The sequence below is a fragment of the Pseudorca crassidens genome, chromosome 14 (genome assembly GCF_039906515.1).
Source record: "Pseudorca crassidens isolate mPseCra1 chromosome 14, mPseCra1.hap1, whole genome shotgun sequence".
Classification (NCBI taxonomy): domain Eukaryota; kingdom Metazoa; phylum Chordata; class Mammalia; order Artiodactyla; family Delphinidae; genus Pseudorca; species Pseudorca crassidens.
Window position 1 is genome coordinate 41,750,538 of NC_090309.1, and position 21,620 is coordinate 41,772,157.

General features: G+C 41.0%; 2 long non-coding RNA genes across 3 annotated transcripts in view; one reads left to right on the forward strand and one right to left on the reverse strand.

The window, feature by feature from the left end:
• The window catches only part of LOC137205656 (uncharacterized), a 734,230-nt gene that overhangs the window by 614,588 nt on the left and 98,022 nt on the right, over nucleotides 1–21,620 (forward strand). The gene's annotated exons all lie outside the window — the stretch shown is intronic.
• Nucleotides 123–18,404, reverse strand: LOC137206215 (uncharacterized). 2 transcript variants are annotated; one of them, XR_010934532.1, is made up of 5 exons: nucleotides 18,149–18,404; nucleotides 11,096–11,306; nucleotides 9,684–9,947; nucleotides 2,594–2,864; nucleotides 123–1,746 (listed from the first exon to the last, which is right to left on the reverse strand). It is a non-coding gene; the product is annotated as an uncharacterized lncRNA (long non-coding RNA). The 2 variants fall into 2 exon arrangements; XR_010934533.1 differs by lacking the exon at nucleotides 9,684–9,947.

Here is a 21,620-nt window from a genome sequence, read left to right on the forward strand (position 1 = left end):
TACCATAGGTACGTCAACTGCTGTTCTTATCAAAACACCTGTAATAAGAATATATGCACTTTTAAACCATGGAAAGGTTGATATAACAATGTGGTTGTAATCTTTGCTCACAATTATCCAAAATCTTAACTTACACGATGCTATTGGTTGCAAGAAATTAAATCAACACCATCATCATCAACAACAAAGCATTTATTAAACATGTAGCCTCTGTAAATAAAATGTTTGGGGATAGAGGTAGAGGAGGTGTGTAATATGCATTCAAAGAAATTACAGATTGTTGGAAAATATGAAAAATTAACATGAGAGTAATATCTACTAATATAGGCAACTTTAAAAATAATCAGTGCTTTAGATTTACTTAACTAAGGTTCATTGACAGCAAGTCTGAGAAGAACAAATAAAGTCATTACTCACACAAAAATGGGGCCCAATCTGGGCAATAGGAGGTGATCTAGGAAGGTAAGTCAGTGGGTCCATTGAAGTCTGGGTGCTTGGAAACAGGACCTAGTCGTGTAGGTTTTCTGAAATGTGCCCTTTCTCAGTTTGAGGAAATTCCCTTCTATTCCTAGTTTGCTGACTGTATCATAAATGGATGTTGAATTTTGTTAGCTTTTTCTGTACCTTTTATGATTATCACACACACACACACACACACACACACACACATACAAACTTACCTCATGTATTTTGGTAGTATGGTAATTTTGTATTGATTAGTGAATATTCAAGTAGCCTTGCACTTTGGGAACAAAACCCACTTGGTCATCATGTATGTATATACGTTTCATATAACTGCTGGATTTGATTTGCTAGCATTTTGTTCAGTTTTGCATCTATGCTGTTGAGGGATACTGATCTATAAATTTTTTTCCTACAGTGTCTTTGTCTTGTTTTGGTGTCATTGTAATAATGGCTTCATAAATTGTGTTGGAATATGTTATCCTCCTCTAATATCTGAGTTTGTGTACAATTGGTATCATCTTTTTCTTAAATGACTGACAGAATTCACCAGGGAAGCTACCTGAGCCTGGAATTTTTATTTTGAGAATGTTTTTAAATTATCAATTCAATTTGTTTAACACATATTGCTATTTATATTTTTTATTTATGCTAGTGTCAGTTTTAGTAATTTCTGTCTTTCAAACAACTTATTTGCTTCATCTAAGTTGTCAACTTCATTGGCTTAATGGTTTTTATAATATTGTCTTATATATATTTAAGGAATTTAGGATGCTCAGAGGTATCACCTCTTCCTTTCCTGATGTTGGATTCCTTTCTCTCCAATCTGGCAGGTGCGAACATGAATGTCTTCCAGGCCTCTGTGAACTCTGGGCGGGTGTTCAGCTTGCAGCACCCCAATGTTTCTTCTTTGTTGAGCCCTATGGATTTGCCCTGTGCAATTTCCAACCAGAGACTCATGAAGACCCCTAACAGATCCCGAGAGCTCTGTTTTTGCATTGCTCCTCTATACTGCTTTACATCACAGATTCTAGCCACCTCATTCTCCCTGCCTTCCAAGATCTGTCTCCTCATATCAGTGATATGACTATTTCCATCTTTGGTCCATTACATGCCTCCAGGCTGAAAGCCAAGGTGATTGGAGAGCTTACCTCACTGGTTTCTCTTTTCAAGGGAATCACAGTTCTGCCCCACCTGTTGTCCAACATCTGTAAACAGTTATTTCATATATTTTGTCCAGTTTACCAGTTGTTTGGAGTCCTGATAAGTCTGGTACCAGTTAATCTGCCATGGCCAGAAACATTAATGTTTTATTAAAGATGGGAGAAACTGAGACTCAGATACGTATCTTTTTCAGTGTATACAACTAATAAACATGATTAAACACCCCAGCTATACTTTTTCCACTCTATCATGCTGCCTCTCAACTTATTCAGCAGATGTTTATGGAAGGCATAGATAGAATTTTGCTAGATTTAAGATAATCTCTCAAATTTATCTAATTGGAGTAAAATGATATATTCACATGAAATAATATAAGACAGTGAATTATACAATCTGTGCTAGCAAAGTTTAAAGAAGATGGGAAACAATGTTAAAACAACAAAGTTGTTTTAACTGGGGAAAGTTATTGCATGTAATAGAAGTATAAGCAAAACAGAAAATATAATACTGAGAAAATATTCAATGGTTGACATTGGTGAGAACTTTCTGATCTTAATATGTCTTGATGTCAACCATACTGGTCTCATTGGGGTCAAGCAAAGTCGTTCTTATCTTTTTATCTTCTCTACAGCCCCTGAAAGAAGTCTATTTGACGATTATTTAGTGTCTCCATTGTAAGGCAGAGATCCTAAAAGCTCATTTATTTTAATCAGATTGAAGGCCTTAACAGTAAGAAAACCAAACACATTTTAGCTTTAGTGGACAACTTAAAATGGTTTAAAGCAACAGATTCCACAGAAAACAATTAAGAGCACCTAAAAATCTCAATGTAATTGAATGAGTTATTTAAAATTTGGTTTGCATAAGGATTTATTTCATAATTTAAGGTATCCGTATATGAAGGAATAGACTTGGTAAAACAGCCAAAAAACAAACAAACCAACAGAAAAATCACAAAAGAGTTTACCTATGAGATTTATTATTGTTAAGTGTCAAAACGTACTCCTCATTGTACAAGCAAGTGACATGCCCATCACGTAGCAGAATTCCTGAGTTTGAGGCTTTTGAATAAATATTAGCATCCTTTATATTATGGTTGCTGTGAAATACCCAGAAATGGGAGCCTTTGGCTACTTCTCAAAGCTGTCCCACATTTCCTGAACTTGTAGATGCGCTAGGTGTTACAGGTAGACGTTTTTTCCCGTTGTTTCTAGGTGTTGGTAGTCATTTGATTGTACCTGAAACAAAAGAAAGTAGTTTGCTGATATTTAGGCAAAAAGACACACAGAATTATTGATGTCTTCTTAGAATGATTATGCACATAGGATGAGAAAGAATCCCAAAGTGAGTGCAGACAGAAGAAAGTCAATTAGTACATAAAAAATGGTTGCTGGAGTGGATGTATTGAGCACGCCTTTGCCTCTAAGCCTAAATGTTTGAGAAAGCATCTCTCACTGAATCATAATTTCTAAATTAAAGGTAGAGAAAAGCTGTTGAGGATCATTTCCACTCTGACCCATGTGATATGTGTGATGGCTTGTGGTTCATCACTATCACTTTTTCCTGAAAGTGTGAATTAAGCATCTTGATATGTTGAGAGAAAACCGTCACTGTAGTCCTGATGGTCTGAGGCGGACAGTCAACAGCACACAGAAATCACATGTGTTTTCAAACGTCTACGACTAGAGTAAAATAAAAATGGGCTCTGTTGTACGTATTAGTCAGGAGTCTCCTGACTGCAACCTGTAAGAACAGCTCGCTCAAACTTGACTCAACGTGCAGGGCACCTTGCTGTCGTGAGCCTCGGGGACCTGTACTAGCATGGTTTCTGGGCTTCTTTCTTCTGTCGGTCGGGACCTGGGAATTTGAGTGATCTAAAGTCGGGTTCCTCAGACTTGATACTCTTCCTATTTTGGGCCAGCTCATTCTTTCGTGGGGGCTTTTCTGTTTATTGTAAGATGTTCAGCAGCTTCCTCAGCCTCTACCCCATAGGTACCAGTATTGCCTCCTGCTCTAGTTTGACAACCACAGATGTCTCTAGACATTGCTAAAGGTCCCGTGGGTTCGGAAAAAGATTTTCACCAGCTGAGAACCACTGGCCTAGAGATTAATAACATGTACTGCATAGATTCAAATTCTGTCACTATCACTTTCTAGCTATGTGAACTTGAGCAAGTTACTTCATTTCTATGTGCTTACATTTCCTTATCTCTTTAATGATGATTCTAGCATTATCTACAAGATAAGGATACTCTGAGGATTGAGATCTTACAAGTAAAATTCTTAGAACAGTGCTTGTACCTAGTCAGCCTTCAGCTGATGTTAGCTCTTAACATTAACAGCAAGGTTCCCTTCATATGGTAAAGAAATGGCTTCTGGCAGCACAACATTAAACAGAACTAGCTTAATAACTTCAAAGGAATCGACAGCTTTTTTTCTCCCAGGGCATCAGCTAGTCCCGCTTGGGTCATGTGACTGTGTCTTGAACCAAGTACAGCTGCCAAGGGGATGGAGTCCTGTGAATGGCTAGGCTTGGCTCAAACCAATCCCATAGCTTAAAAGAAGAGACTTGATTCAAAGAAGTGAGATGGAAAAGCATAATGCACAGGCAAAGTCCAAAGCCACCATGGTCTACTTCAGTGTATAAAAACATGTGCAAAGTAGACTTCCTACCTTGGCAATTGATTCACAGGTCATGAAAACGTGTCTCTAGTCACATTTTGGTGAATCTCCTGGGGCAAAGAGGTCAGCAAATGATCAGACCAGACGATATCAAGATGTGACAAGAAAATGACCATCTGAAAAGGTATCAGAGGCAGACCTGCTATCCCCAAAACTAGAGGCAGGGAAAGCCTGGTTGCAGCAGAAGAAATGGACATGCTGTTCTTTGCCAGTTTTGTAATGAGAAAGACAAAGCTGGAATAGTACTGATCAAAGCCACCATTCATTGAGTTCTTCCCAGGGGATAGATGCTATATTGTGTTATCTCAATACAACATCTCTGCATGGTCATTGATATGATTCCCATTTTTAAAATGAGGAGACTGAAGGTTTTCTAGAAAAGATGAGTAAATGTGGCTAAGGCTCACAACCAGTAAGGGATGGAGCCAGAATTCAAGCCTAAGCTTGTCTGACATCACAGCTCCTACCCATCCCCACACTGCCATCCCAGAGTCTGACCAAAATGCACAGGAAAGCTAAGCTACCAGATTTTGGGTGGGGTGTGTGTGTGGGTACATACTTACTGAAGAAGACAGGGCATTAATTAGGGCTTTCCTGATTGGCAAGTGAGCCCAGCAAGCACTGCTGTGTGAAATCTCCAAATTTCACATACTAGGGATGGAAGTCCAGACAGGATGAGTCCTCCCTGCCAGAAATTCACTTTTCTTGCCTTATGGTTGTCTTGAGTTTTTGCGCTTTCAGATGTTGCCTTTTGTTTAACAACCCAGGTCAATTCAACTTCAAGTCAGCGCTAGACTTAGACAAGTGGTCACCATGGATAAGAAGAAAACAAATTTCAAATAATAAAATTTACACTTTTTTCCGTACATTCATTACATAAACTGCATGTGACATAACATTTCAACTTCATTGGAATTGCTTTTCACGTCAAAGTTTCCTCCATTATTTGTGATTGGATAGCCCTAGTTATTCCTACTTGGTAAAGTCCTGACCCAGGTTAGTTGCACTGAGACACCCTTATTGTGAGTGATGATGCAATGAACATGGGGTTGCAGATAACTCTATCAGATCCTGACTTCAATTCCCTTGGATGCCTACACAGAAGCAGAATTGCTGAATCATATGATATTGAACAAATTTCTTTTTTTTTTTTTTTTTTCAGTACACAGGCTTCTCACTGCTGTGGCCTCTCCCGCTGCGGAGCACAGGCTCCAGACAGGCAGGCTCAGCAGCCATGGCTCACGGGCCCAGCCGCTCCGTGGCATGTGGGATCTTCCCGGACCAGGGCACGAACCCGTGTCCCCTGCATTAGCAGGCAGACTCTCAACCACTGCGCCACCAGGGAAGCCCCTCCCATAGGTTTTTGATCATCATGTTTTCATTGTTATTTGTCTCTAGGTATATTTTGATTTCCTCTTTGATTTCTTCATTGATTGCCTGGTTATTTAGTAATGTATTGTTTAGCCTCCCTGTGTTTGTGTTTTTTACGTTTTTTTCCCTGTAATTGATTTCTAATCTCATAGCGTTGTGGTCAGAAAAGATGCTCGATATGATTTCAATTTTCTTAAATTTACTGAGGCTTGATTGGTGACCCAAGATGTGATCTATCCTGGAGAATGTTCCATGTGCACTTGAGAAGAAAGTGTAATCTGCTGTTTTTGGATGGAATGTCCTATAAATATCAAGTAAATCTATCTGGACTATTGTGTTATTTAAAGCTTGTGTTTCCTTAGTAATTTTCTGTTTGGATGATCTGTCCATTGGTGTAAGTGAGGTGTTAAAGTCCCCCACTATTACTGTGTTACTGTCAATTTCCTCTTTTATAGCTGTTAGCAGTTGCCTTATGTATTGAGGTGCTCCTATGTTGGGTGCATATATATTTATAATAGTTATATCTTCTTCTTGGATTGATCCCTTGATCATTATGTAGTGTCCTTCCTTGTCTCTTGTAACATTCTTTATTTTAAAGTCTATTTTATCTGATACGAGTATTGCTACTCCAGCTTTCTTTTCATTTCCATTTGCATGGAATATCTTTTTCCATCCCCTCACTTTCAGTCTGTATGTGTCCCTAGCTCTGAAGTGGGTCTCTTGTAGACAGCATATATATGGGCCTTGTTTTTGTATCCATTCAGCAAGCCTGTGTCTTTTGGTTGGAGCGTTTAATCCATTTACGTTTAAGGTAATTATCGATATGTATGTTCCTATTACCATTTTCTTAATCATTTTGGGTTTGTTTTTGTCAGTCCTTTTCTTCTCTTGTGTTTCCCACTTAGAGAAGTTCCTTTAGCATTTGTTGTGTAGCTGGTTTGGTGGTGCTGAATTCTCTTAGCTTTTGCTTGTCTGTAAAGATTTTGATTTCTCCATCGAATCTGAATGAGATCCTTGCTGGGTAGAGTAATCTTGGTTGTAGGTTCTTCCCTTTCATGACTTCAAGTATATCATGCCATTTCCTTCTGGCTTGTAGAGTTTCTGCTGAGAAATCAGCTGTTAACCTTATGGGAGTTCCCTTGTATGTTATTTGTCATTTTTCCCTTGCTGCTTTCAATAATTTTTCTTTATCTTTAATTTCTGCCAATTTGATTACTATGTGTCTCGGCGTGTTTCTCCTTGGTATTATCCTGTATGGGACTCTCTGTGCTTCCTGGACTTGGATGGCTATTTCCTTTCCCATGTTAGGGAAGTTTTTGACTATAATCTCTTCAAATATTTTCTCGGGTCCTTTCTCTCTCTCTTCTCCTTCTGGGACCTCTATAATGTGAATGTTTTTGTGTTTAATGTTCCAGAGGTCTCTTAGGCTGTCTTCATTTCTTTTCATTCTTTTCTCTTTATTCTGTTCTGCAGCAGTGAATTCCACCATTCTGTCTTCCAGGTCACCTATCTGTTCTTCTGCCTCAGTTATTCTGCTATTGATTCCTTCTAGTGTATTTTTCATTTCAATGATTGTATTGTTCATCTCTGTTTGTTTGTTCTTTAATTCTTCTAGGTCTGTGTTAAACATTTCTTGCATCTTCTTGATCTTTGCCTCCATTCTTTTTCTGAGGTCCTGGATCATCTTCACTATCATTATTCTGAATTCTTTTTCTGGAAAGTTGCCTATCTCCACTTCATTTAGTTGTTTTTCTGGGGTTTTATCTTGTTCCTTCATCTGGTACGTAGCCCGCTGCCTTTTCATCTTGTCTATGTTTCTATGAATGTGGTTTTTGTTCCAAAGGCTGCAGGACTGTAGTTCTTCTTACTTCTGCTGTCTGCCCTCTGGTGGATGAGGCTATCTAAGAGGCTTGTGCAAGTTTCCTGATGGGAGGCGAGACTCCTTGATCACTTTAGCAAGATGTAAGATTGAAAGTTGTATTTAGAGAACTAGACCTGATGGTTTAAGTTAAGGAATCCAGAGGGAAAAGAAAGGGGCAGGACTGGGGTGAGGCACCCACTTCTTCTTCCCCTGGAGAATGGTGGAAAGAGAAAGATGAAAGGTGGGAGAAAGGAAAGCAATTAGAGATCATGGGTCTTGATGGCTTCTCTTTGGGCTGCAGTTTACAGAGGGCAGATGTGTTAGAGAGGCATAGGAATTATTGTAAGGAAAAGGAAATTTTGTCCAGATTCCAACTGGAACTCTAGAATAGATCTTTCCTTCGTTGCTCTCTTCCATCCACATCCTTCTATCCTAACCCTACCTTACCAACCTCTAATGCATCTATATGAAAGTAAGTTTGGCTTCCCAGCCTGGTTATGCAGAGAGAAGTCCTTCAATTCTCTTTCATGGGCCAGGCTCATATCCTGTGTGGAATGGAAGAGACCCAGAAGTTGCCTTGTCCTCTTAAGAAGGAATTTAAAAGGTATTTGACATGAGATCCTTTAGGACTGTGACAGCACATCCTGTGCCAATAGGTGGGGTAGCCTTCAGCAGAGGTTGGGAAAGGGCCAGCCAGGCATGGGATGGATGGAAGGTATGTCAGATCCAAGGTAAAACTAGGTCATTAGGGAGAGCTGCTGATAAAGCCAAGAGAGGAAGGGTCATGAGTTACCCTGGCCACAGACGTCATCCATAACCACCAATGGCAAGAGGTGTTTCTGCATATCCTCATCCCCTACCTCCATCTGATTTTAATTTTTAGGAAAGTCATATGATAGGGTTTGTCTAAATTCAGAGTGGGCTAGGTCCCTGCAGTTAGAACTGCAACTGTTTGCATAATGAAGATGAAAAGGTACAGGAAATCAACTCTGTCATCTAATTTATGATGGCCACAACCACTCACTGTTGGCCAGACTTTGGGAATTTGAGCTTGCTGCCTACTGCATGTCACTGAGAAGGGCTGGCCAGAAGAGAGGATGGACAGTACAGTGACCTGGCCCATAGCCTGGACTTGCACACAGCCAGAGCAAAGCAGCCACTAGCAAACTGGCCGGGAGACATGAGCAATTGAGGCAGCTTAATCTAATTTTAATAAATATGGGGATTTTACTTCCCTCAAAAAATAACAAAAACAGAAAAGAGAGAGCCATTGCAAATATCCTCCGTTATACCCATTCATGCCTTGAGGCTAAATTTCAGCTCTGTGCTGATATGGGCGTTCTTAGTTTCCCTTTTGTTGTGCTTTAAAAATGTATTTGCATATTGCAAAATACTCCACAGTCATAAACTGAAGTCTTGGTCCTTATACATAAAATATCCAAAATAAATTATGTCAAAAAAATGAAACTGACAAATATTTACAGTTAGTTAGGCATCGTGAGAAACAGAAATGAGGAAAGGCGTGAAGCTGACAATCGAGTGACAGTGACGGATATCAAGGCATGAGAAGCTTGTGGCTGCCCATGGCAAGAAGAGGTAGACTCAGACTGAGCACAGTCAATGCCCAAGAAACAGAGAAGGGAGAGACCACCTCAGCCAGTGGTGGGGGCTGGGGTTTACCCTGGAGGCTGAGCCAGATAAAGGGTGGGACTGGGCAGTCATGGGGGCAGATCAATCTACAAAGGATGCTATACATCATAAATACAATGCCAATTAGCCCAGCCTGACACTCCTTGTATAATTTTCACACTGTAAATCGGCCCAGCTACAACCAGAGTAGGCAGCATCGCAGTAGGGAAAGTGACAAACCCAGCCTACTGGCACTACTAGCTTAGTAGAGGATTTTTCCAAGTTGGGAGGCACAACCCAGGCCAGTCTCCAGTCCCAAGAGCAGCTTGCTGATGCCACCTGATATCGTAGTCCTTGGAAGCTGAAATTCTGTAATTACTCACAATAGCCAAGACAGGGAAACAACCTAAGTGTCTGTCAGTGAATGAATGAAAAAAGATGACGTGGTGCACACACACACATTCACACACACAGAGGAATATTATTCAAGCCATGAGAAAGAAGAAAATCCTACCATTTGTGACAACTTAGATAACTCTTGAGGGCATTATGCTAAGTGAAATAAGTCAGATAGTAAAAGACAGATATTGGGGCTTCCCTGGTGGCACAGTGGTTAAGAGTCCACCTGCCGATGCAGGGGACACGGGTTCATGCCCCGGTCCAAGAAGATCCCACATGCCGCGGAGCAGCTAGGCCCGTGAGCCATGGCCACTGAGTCTGCACGTCCGGAGCCTGTGCTCCGCAATGGGAGAGGCCACAACAGTGAGAGGCCCGCGTACTGCAAAAAAAAAAAAAAAAAAAGACAGATATTGTATGAACTCACTTATATGTGGAATCTAAAAAAGACAAACTCAGAGAAACAGAGAGTAGAGTGCTGGTTACCGGGGGTTGAGGGAGTGGGGAAGTGGGGAGATATTTGTCAAAGGGTACAAACTTCCAGTTATAATAAGATTAATAAATTTGGGGATGTAATGTACAGAATGGTGATTATAGCTAATAATACTGTATCATATAATTGAATGTTGCTAAGAGAGTAGATTTTAAATGTTCTCACCACAAAAAAGAAACAGTAACTATGTGACAGGATAGAAGTGGTAGCCAATGCCATGGTGGTAATGATTTTACAGAATATAAATGTATCAAATCAACACTTTGTGTACCTTAAGCTTACACAATGCTATGTATCAATTATATCTCAATAAAACTGGAAAAATGTTAAAAACAGGAACTTGTTTAAGGTCATACAACTGGAAATGGTAGAACTGGTTTTGAACTTGTACTATTTTCAGAAAGTCTAGACCTTCCCTACTAGGAAGCCTTTCGAAGACAAAACTTTAACCACCCTGCCTTGTAATATGGGGGCTAAATTAGATGATCCAAATACAGAGCAATGTCTATGGCTTTATTCCATCAAAATAATGATTTGATACAGAGATGAAAACAAACTCCACAAGGTCTCTTAACTTGAGAGTTCTTAACTTTGTTTGCTATCATCTTTGTTTTCCTAAAGCCCAAGAAAATGTACTTAATATGCCCAAACCAATACAGCCTGTGGCTCATGGCTAAGTCCGAAAAAAAAAATCAGTATTTACAGGTTGAGTAGGAGAAAAAGCAGGATGTATTGGCTGATTGCTTTATATAAAACAGAGAAGAAAGAACAAAGAAGTTGCCACTCTCTTGTTTTGTACAAGCAGCGCCCACCATAAAGATTTTGGGCTTCATAGAGAGAACTGGAGATCCTAACTCAGTAGGTGCCCAGGCAGAGGGGGTTTAGAACATGTGGCTGGGCTAGGGTGCCACAGCAGAGTGAAAATTGCTCTTACAGTTATGTGTGTTGGCCTGGATGTGCAGAAAAGAGACATCCTTCCATTTCCTTGTGGAACAAATGTCAACAAGCATCATATGACAGATGACGTTGCAATTTACCTTTGCCTGTTCTGAGAAAACAGCTCCAGCTTATGTCACTTTTATATGTGTGAATGTTGGTGCCCCAGGAACACGATAAGCATCTTGAGAGCAGGAACTGTCTTCCGCTTCTTTGTAGACGTACCAGGTGGGCAGGTAGACGCCTTTCAATAAGTATGGAATGAAGGAGCTGTCCCTGCAATGGTCATTCCCTTCCATTTCGCTGTAGCATCTGAAGAGATGTGCAAAAAAAGGAGAGTAATTCTGCAACTCAGTGAATTTCCACAGAAACCCAGCCATAAATTATGAATATCCCCTCCCTCACGGGCTCCCCAACCTTTTCTCTTGTCATCACCTCCACATCATCTCTTCTTCCTCCTCTTTCCCAGCAAATCACCTTACCTTTTCCTCCATGCTTGGCCTTATAGCCTCCTAAACCCAGGTACGTGGACATTTGTGCTCTCACCGCACCTGCTTATGTAGGTTTCTCACTAGCTCCCATTACAGTCTGGAGCTACTTCTCCATACTCTGGCTTTGGCACTTTTTTTCCCAGTATATTTTGATGAAACCAAATGGTTCTGACATATCCATATGTACCACACTCTGCCATAGATGAATGAGGAAATAGAGAAGGAAGACAGAAGAGTGGTGGGAAAAGTAGGTGAGAGAATGAGAGTAAAGAAGCAAAGCAATAATTTAAGTTTGAGAAATACAGACATTACTAAAAGCCGCAGAAGATAAAGTATTCTAACCCTTAAAATGAGGTACAGAATGTGGAAGAGTATTGCAGTATATGAAAATACAAAGAAATTCAGTGCAACACCCAGAAAGTAGGGTGGGGAGAGACAAACAAAATCGAATTGTGGCATGTTATTCTTTCAAAGGAGAGAAGGAAACTTACTTAGCATGATATGATCAGAGAGAATAGATTAAGCTTGAAGACAGTGGGGCTGAGCCTGAGTTACTGAGAGATTAGAATAATTTAGGAGAAAAGAACCAGGTCCCTCCGAACCTGCTAACTTCCTGACTCTGTGACATTTCTCTTTCCATGTCCCAGACCCACTGAAATGCCAGTTGTCTGTGATAGAGCCCCATGGGATTCAGCGTTGGAAGCTGTCATGGCCACATGCAAAAGGTGAGCTTAGGGTACCCGGAACATAAAGTGCTTCTCAGAGCTCCCCCCACCCCGCCTGCCATCAGACCTGCCTTTGACATTTTAGGACTGAGGTCAAGAGTACATGTATCATAAATCTAAATAGTAAATTATATCAAGCTAACAACCATTAAAAAAATCTATTCTTTTTTAAAAATTTTATTTATTTAATTTATATGTATTATTGATTTTTGGCTGCATCCAGTCTTCGCTGCTGCACACGGGCTTTCTGTAGTTGCGGTGTGTGGGTTTCTCATTGCAGTGGCTTCTCTTGTTGCGTAGCACGGGCTTTAGGTGTGCAGGCTTCAGTAGTTGCAGCATGTGGGCTCAGTAGTTGTGGCTCACGGGCGTACTTGCTCCACAGCATGTGGGATCTTCCCGGACCAGGGATCGAACCCGTGTCCCCTGCATTGGTAGGCGGATTCTTAACTACTGAGCCACCAGGGAAGTCCCCCCAAAATATATTCTATCTCCCTACCTTGGTGAATATAGATTTTTAATAATCTGGAAATTCAGCTTCTAAAATTAAAGCTTTTGGAGTCCATGGAATACTCTACTGAAACTTGGAGGTGCAGAGAAAGCTGGTCTTCAGTCTTCAAATCCTGTACTTCCTACACACAACACGCTCGTTTCCCAAACAGCCTTCATCCTATACCACATTTACATGGACATCCTCACCTGCATATACAAAGCCAAATTTTTTTCACATATTTTCCCTGCCAAAAGCTACCCTTTGGCTTCCTTTGACCACTCCTGAAGCCCACATCTTCCAGTCTAGCAGTTCAGTCTGTCCACAGGAAGATGGAACAGGGGGTAGTTTGCACTGGCCCCGAAAGCAGGCTTGGGACACATGGAACACGGTCTAGAAGTGAGGACATAGTCTCTGCTTGGGCTCACGCCCATAACCCTGTATGTTCTTTACTTTGTGGGGAGGAGTGCAGCCAGGGGACGACCAGAGAGAAGGCTTCAAAAGCCTGATATCCAAGGCCTGTCTTGAAGCACTGCCCCTGTGGTCATTAATTGTGCATACTGGGCATTTACCTGTGGAAACCACTAGGCTAGTCTGAAAATTATGCATAGCAGTGAAAAGGGATACAGTTAAAGTGATAAATGGGAAGGATAGTTCAATGGTTGTATTAGAACAAGTAGGTAATCAACTCTCAGACCTCACAAATGTCCACCAGGTTCCTGGTCTCAATAAATGGCACCATCAGAAACCTGGACTCACTCTAAGTATCTCCTATGCCCTTGCCACCATATTATGCTTCACCCATTCCATTTCCCAAATGCCTTTCACACAGGTTGCTGAGTGCAAGGCCACCCTCTGATATATAGCCCTTGACTAGGCTGATGTGCTGAGGGGCAGGGAAGGGACCAACAGCCACGTGAAGCCCCTTGTCAGGAACTTCTCACACATTTTCTTTTGGAAGAGATTGACTCTTGAAGGGAAGATTCATGTTGGATTAGAGAGGAGTGGTTAGGCCATTCTGAATCTGTATGTCCTTGCGCACGAAACTATGAGAGGAAGAAAGGAATCAGGCTTTCATTCTTTTTGTTTATTTTTAGGGTAGTTCATCTTTAACATTGACCAGAGCCATACTCTTCAATGGTAACGTACCCTTCTGTAAGGGCATCAAGAAGCTAGTTTACCTTTCTGCCTTTATACTTGTGCTCTCTTCTGTCATCCCTCCAAACCCTTGACCGGTTGGCCAATTGGATTATCTTTGAGACTCCTTCACCTTCCAGGGACCTTTAAGAATCCCTTACACAGCAGTGCCCATAGCTCAGGAAACACAGCTCTGCTCAAGCCTGGAGGTGAAGGCTTCTAGCTTGGCTGGACAAAGGTGTGAGAACCTGAGTGTGATGTCAGCCGACCACGTGGACAATTTTAAGTCAGCCCCAGTGTGTTCTCAGCTGCCCAGCTCTAAATAGAAGTCTTGTGGGCAACATGGAACCTCAGCTGTTTTATAACCATCCTCCCAAACTTCAAAGCACTTGGCCCAGATGAACCAGTGAAATCAGATATACATATATATTTTTAATTTTTATTTTATACTTCTCACGTCCATGCAGTTGGAATCAACTGTAAATTAGGTGTTACAGCATTGTAGTTTGGTTAGATGCAATGGTTTAGAAATGTAGCTTTAGTTTGTGATGAGATAATAGCTGCTTTGCTTTGTTGTGACAGTAGCAATAAAGTTACTACGATGTAAAATGTGGTAACCAACCCAAACTACTGAAACAAAGCCACAAATCAGAGGCTGCCCAACTCTGAGAACTTTATATGCAGAAGTGACAGTGGGTTCCGATCTCTGAACAAGTAGCACCGGGAACCCTGTCATAGCCATTATATGGGTCGTCTTTGCTGTCGGTCAAATCACGTTCCCCAAACTACGTGGTAAAATTCTGTTGGGATATAGAAAAATTTAATGCCATTTACATCACACAGAGGGGAGACTTTGTTGAGCCTAAGCTGGTATTCAGATGTGTCTGGACAAGTATGAAGAACTGGTGTATTGTTCAAGGTCTCAAGGAACCAATTTTCTGAGAAAATTGGCTGGGAAAGTACTCTTTCGTACCGCTGCCTGGGAGAAAGCCTGAGATGGAGAGGAAAGTATCATATTTACGTGAGATATTCTTCCTATTTTGACTTTACCTTGCATGCCTGTACCTTGTAGACTGCGCTATAGGCGAAGGTTGAATTCTTTTTTTTTTTGAAGGAAATGTAAGCTAAGGGGCAACCACACTAACAATTTTAATGCTCTGGTGATACAATGTGCCATGGACTGCAGGAGAGATGCGTTTTCACTGGAGGGCTCCCAAGTAGTGAGGACAGAAGGGGGCAGGTTGAGAACTTTGGACGCAGCAGGAGAGAAGTAGGGCCCTTGGCACTGGCCTCAATGTTCTTATCAATCTTGGCTGCAGCTACGGCGGCAAAGCACCACTGTCAGGGGCTTTAAGTTGAGCCAACGTTAACAAGAAAAGTAAGACAATCCATGAGCTTGTGTGAAGCAACCCAGGAATGCCAGGAAGTATTGATGGGGGGTTGGGAGAGAGGGACATATGTGTGCCTCTTGCAGAGTACTTAGTTCCCAAAGGTTAGGCAAATACCAGCAAAATTTGGGCTATTACTGAGATTGTAACCCTGTTTGTACCAGAAGCTAGCAAAGCTAAGACGACATGAGTTACAAATGGTAAAGACTTTGGTGTGATACTAACAGCTAATATTTATTGAGTATTTACTATGTGCTAGAGATTGTTTTACATGCTTTTCATATATTATTTCATTTTTTACAGTAACCATGTAAAACAACTCTCACTGTTAGCTCCATTTCTCAGATGAAAGATTTGTAGCACTTCAGTCTTGCCCAAGGTCATAAATACTAAGTGGCTGGCCAGAGCTGGGAACTGAACTCATAGAGTCTGACTCTCCAGCTGTGCTCATGGCTTTTACGTGATTCCACCCTTATTCACACTATTCTGAGAGCCACTTTTTGTATAGCATTTCAGAGCGATGTTTCTCTACCAGACAATTTCCCTGGACCCCGAAGTACCACAAACACACCTGTATCAGTAACTTTATATAGATATATAATACCATGCAAAGTATACAACAATGTAAATGTCTTCATATACACACACATCACAGGAAAACAATTTCCTGAGCCCATCAGAGAATCAAATTTCTGTTAATTTGGTGGAAAAGGACAAATGTTCTAAGAAACACTAACTAGGGCCCAGAGGAAAAAAATGCTACATTTTCTGCACAGCGACCCATTGTGAAGCCACCCAGTTTTCTCAGAATTCCATTCTAACTCACGCCAAATGGGCCCTCCCAACGGCCCTGGAAATAGCATCCGGATGTTCAGATCCCTTACGTGTGAAAGGCATGCAACCAGATACATAAAATCCAGGGCTCAACTTTGTTTATAGACTTTTTGATTTTTTTTTTTTTTTGGGCTGGTTAAAAAGCTGACAGACTGTATTACAGCTAACATTCCCATATTGATTATACCATTTCTGAGGCTGGCCTCTCTGTGACAGGAGCAGCAGAATTAGTTTTTTCCTTGTTAAATATTTGTAAATCATTCGTACTTTTATGGGGTACATAACCTGGCTGTTACCCTTTAAATAATCTTCTTGTTACTTGTTTAAACAAGAAATATCTCCTAGAGTGCAGTGTCACTTTTGTCCTTCAATGAGACTACAACATAAGGACTTCTCTTGCTTGTGAAATACAAAAGGCCATCCAGGCCACGGTTACAGAAGACAGGTCTGTAAGAGGCTCTGTCCAAAGAGACTCAAGAACATCCACTGTCGCCTCTTGCTCTGCTTACACTACTGGGAAGCAGCTAGACTGGGAAAAAATGTTTTATTTTCCTTTTTTTTTTTTTTGCTTTTTGTTTATTTCAAGCTACTGAGAGCCACAATTGTCAGTCTCAATCATTAAAAAGCACTGATTTGGGCTTCATAGTGGAGAAAGTATTAATGCCACCTATAATTACATCATCGTACGGTGATCATAAAGCATGCATTATTAAGGTACAAATCTGAAATGCGGCCTTTTCTTTATTGTGTCCATTGAGAGTCACTACCTAAAAATAGGCAGCATAGGAGGCCATCCAAATATTCCAACAATGCTACAGTTATCAAAAGGCTCTCGGAAATCCTCTTTGGATGTGGACCGTCCAGTATAATAGCACAGCCCTTTGAATAACGTTAATGATCATAAATCCTTTCTTCTTCTTTCAAAAGTTGGAGTGAATTTGATTTTGATTAAAGAACAAAAGTCACTTGACTATAAATCTGATAAATAAGTTGCATTAAAAACACTGTGTATGGGTTCGATTCCTGGCCAACGCACCAAAAAAAAAAAAAAGAAAAAACTGTGTATGTTGATATAACATACATAAAATAGCAAGATATAAATCTAAAGTGAGGAGTAGGATTGTGTCTAGTGACTTGTAAAGAAGCCAAAGATCTGTGCAAGAGCAGTGTCCCTGGAACAGGCACAGAGCCTGAGCACAAGCTCCATGTTTGTAGGTGGCAGAAACCCATACAGACCAGTTTAAGTACAAATTATAAGAATGTGCAATAGTTCACAACACCTTAGGTCAGGCTGCAAAGTTGGGCCCCGCGAGAGAACATAATCATAAATTAGAAAGCCACAAGAAAGGAAGATCACTTGGTTACTCTTCCTGAGACCCCTGGATTTCATCATGGCATTTCATGGTGCCTTTTTTTTGAGTCTTTCTCTGCAGATGGGTTGACTACTTCCACAGGAACTCAACTCAAAGAGCTAGCTGAGGCTGGCCTGCGACAAGCACAACCGAGCAAGACAGAGAAACTGCTGGGGTCATCCGGGCATGCTGCGGATGGAGGGTGTGGCGTGTGGGATGCAGGCAGATGCAGTGCAGTAGAGAGCAGAGGAGGTTAGGTGTTGGTGCCTGGCCCAGGGGGATTGAATGACATAACTCCATTGTTTGGTTACTTGTGAATACCCAAGATGGCTTGCTTTAGAGCCAGAACCTAGTGCTTAAATGTCTTTGAAGGAAAGACACATTTGGACCACGTTTTGAAGACTGTGCATCCAGATGATGGCTACAGAGAAGGCAGATCGGTGTGTCTGCCTGCTAGGTGAAGAAAGATGTGCAGGTAGGCAATGATTCCTGTGCTTGCTATTCAGTCTCCAGCTCATACTTTTTTTTTTTTTTCTAATGTGAAGGCCAAATTTTAGATCTCAATGGAGAAGAAATGAGCAATTATAAAAGTTGGTTTATACCACTCAGTCCCCTCAATCTTTTTTGCATCCCAGGCAAATCAATGTGTGGCCCTCTGTATCACTTATTATTATAGCTGCACCAAATGGTTTTCCTGTGTGTGAACACACACACACATATTAGGACAATAAAAATCTTACCTTTACATACATTTAGTAGTATTCCAAAATGTTTAAAAAAGTTTTACTTCGTATAGTAACTGTATAAGACAGAACAGGGGCTTCCCTGGTGGCGCAGTGGTTGAGAGTCCGCCTGCCGATGCAGGGGACACGGGTTCGTGCCCCGGTCTGGGAAGATCCCACATGCCGCGGAGCAGCTGGGCCCGTGAGCCATGGCCGCCGAGCCTGCGCGTCCGGAACCTGTGCTCCGCAACGGGAGAGACCACAACAGTGAGAGGCCTGCGTACTGCAAAAAAAAAAAAAAAAAAAGCTACTTTAAGACAGAACAGTATTAGTTTTAGCCATACAAATTGTCATTTTTGTTAGTCAAAAGCAGCCGATTTTATATATTTCATCTTAATATTAGCATAACCATTTAATACATGAGAGACGTTAGGAAACCGACTGGAGTTTTCCTGTCTCCTAAGTTCTTGAAATAGAACCAGAATCCATGTCTTCTGACCCTTATCTCAGTGTCATTTCCACCACAATATTATATATAAAGATTATATATACCTGTATGCAATATAAACCCAACCCAACTGAAAACAAACTTGCCTATGTTTGTTTTGTGATAAATTTACTACAGATATACATAACGAGAAAAACTTCAAGAAATCTGCTTTAAATGCTCTTCATTAATTTTTTGCAACCTTATGCATTTTTTTCCACATTAGCAAAGTGCAAAGAATCAAGTCATTTATGCCATGAAAAGATTACATATTTAGCTTTTCAAATTAGTTAGCTAGGAGTAAATTATTTTTTACCTCTGCTATTAGGGTTCAGGGAGCTAAAGAAAAGAAAAAAGAATTGTCTGATTAAATGGAAAAAAATAGAATTATTATGTCATGAAAAATTATTTCTCAACATCTCTTATTTTTCTTTTTGAAAGAAGTGAACCAAAGTCTCTCCATTTTGAGAAAAACAGAAGTATATCTTTTGTTTCTGATATTGTCCTCTTAAACAATATCTGAAACAGAATTCAAATCAATAACCCATTCCCTCTTCTGATTATACTAATGTTTCTTTAAAATACAGATGTGTTTCGAATGACTAAATCATCTATCACTGGTTAGACTTGTTTTTAATGCTACAGGGGATTCAAGCATATTATCATACATGCAATGTTTTCCCAAGATTTAGCAAATGACTATCAAACATGAAAATACAGTTTAACAACTTAAACTAAAAGAAATGTACATCATTAATTTAAATTCAATTAGCTGGCTGCAGCCCAACAAACGGCACTGGTTAAGTGCCTCAAGTGTGTGGTGTGGGAATTCCACGGGTCCAGCAAGCCCCTGATTTCTGTGAGCAGCTCAGCAGTTGTTTGGTTGCCCTGGAAAACAGACCCTTTCTCCCCACGCTGCACTCACAGCTTCTCAGGGCAGGGGGAAGATGCCACCAATTTGTTTACCCATGAATGCTTTTTTGAGAGGAGAGAGACCTCTGTGCTTCAATATTTTCCCCTTGGACAGAAACTTGGGGCGGGGGAAGGGGGGGTACTTCGGTGCCATTTTACTGTTTTTATCTTTCTAGTTATTTGAGAAGGTTCTTTTACTTTCTAAGCTTAAATCCTAAGCAAAAAAAAAAAAAAAATTCTGCACTATTACTCATTATTATTTCCAGAAAAAAAACAGGTTATCAAAAAAATTCAGGATGGAAAGAAATCTCCAGAAATGTCCTCTGATTGCAGGTGTATTTCATCTGATACCTGGTGGATACAGTCAGTAGGGGAGGCTCTATGGTAGAGAATCAGAAAAATAGCTCCCTGAATATGCTCTTTTATACCACTGAGATTCCCCCTACACACGCACAATCTCACACTAATTTTATATCATTGGTCTATGACTGTACAAGGTTGTCCATGTTGAGTGAAAACAACACATCTACAATAATCCTTTGTTAACACATATATTCTTGGTGTGATACCCTTCATTGATTATCTTTTTTAGGTATATGATCCCATTTTCTCTTTCAATAAAGTCACTGCTTAGCTTTGATTTCATGGATGAGAAATGGGATATAAAAAAGCCACAAATTAGTAGGTGTGTCAGTGGCAATTACTGCAACACAGTAAGAGCCCAGAGCTGCCAGAACCCCAAACTCAACGTCTTAAAACACTAAGCACTTATTATTGCTCGCAAATCTACAGGTCAGCTGGGCAGTTGTGGTCTCTTCCGGGCTTCCTCTTATCAGCTGTGGGTTGCATGGTCAGCTCTGCTGGTCAGGGCTGGGATCGCTCATGGATTTAGGGGTCAGCTGACGGTTGGCTGGTCTAGGACGACCTCATTCTTTTGCTTGATGGTTGGCTGATTTTTGACTAGGACAACAGGGGTGACTGGTCCATCATCATCACCCAGCAGGCTAGCCCAAGCTCTTTCACAGGGATCCAAGACAATGAGTGCAAGTTCAAGTCCTCTTGAGGTCTAGCCTCAGCTCTGGCACATCTTTACCTCCCCTGAATTCCATCAGCAAAAGTAACTCACAGCATTAGACCTGATTCAAGGGTAGAGGAAAGAGACTTTGCTTTTCACTGGGAGAAACCACAGGTCACATTACAAAGGGCGTGGATACAGGGAGGTGTGAACATTTGGGCCATGTAAAAAGTCGTTCTATCACAATAGTTAATAGAATGTATGCAAAGTATGCTCCATGAAGCACTGGTTCCATATGTTATTAATTGGTAGTTTGCAAAGCAAGATACGTACACACATGTATAAAGGGAGCAGGGTGGATTTCCATGGCCAAATACAACTGGAAAACTGCATTTATCTGCAATGCCTAGAAATGAGCTCGCAGGGACAGTGGCTCCAGCACTCTCCACAGAGGCAGCCATAACTCCCCATAAGTTCAGAAGCTCCTTCTCCTCCCAGCAGCAGGGGATGCCCTGAGACACAATTTCCCCAAAACTCCTGAAGTCTCCAGATACCAGGCAACTAGAATTTCCAGCAATCCCCCAAATGGCTGGTGTCCAAGTTCAGACCGCTAGATGTCTGAGCCCAGTTCCATCATTGAAGACTGTTCTCATGCTTACATCATATAAAGGGAGAGCAACAGGGTGGCAGATGCCTTTACAGGAAGACGGCCCCTCAGAATATCCAGCTGTGCCCTGCCCCAGCACAGCGCTCTCACATCTCCACAGGGCTCTGAGAGAACAGGGGCCAGCGCACCTGCTGAGATCCAGCACCAAATGACATTTGCTAGCGTTTGCACGGAGGCCATTGCATGAGCAGGTCAAACACACATTCTCAGGATTCTTTGATTCTTTACTGTAGAACCTGGTGCCTTTGGTGATAGACTCTCCAATGCACAATATACTGTTTCCCAAGGTGTTTTGACTAAGAAAGCTTTTTTCAAGGAACATCTTGCAGAACTGGTATTATATAGAATGCACTTTAGGAAATCATGTCTCACCTAAAGGATATATTTCAGTAAAATAAATACATCAAAA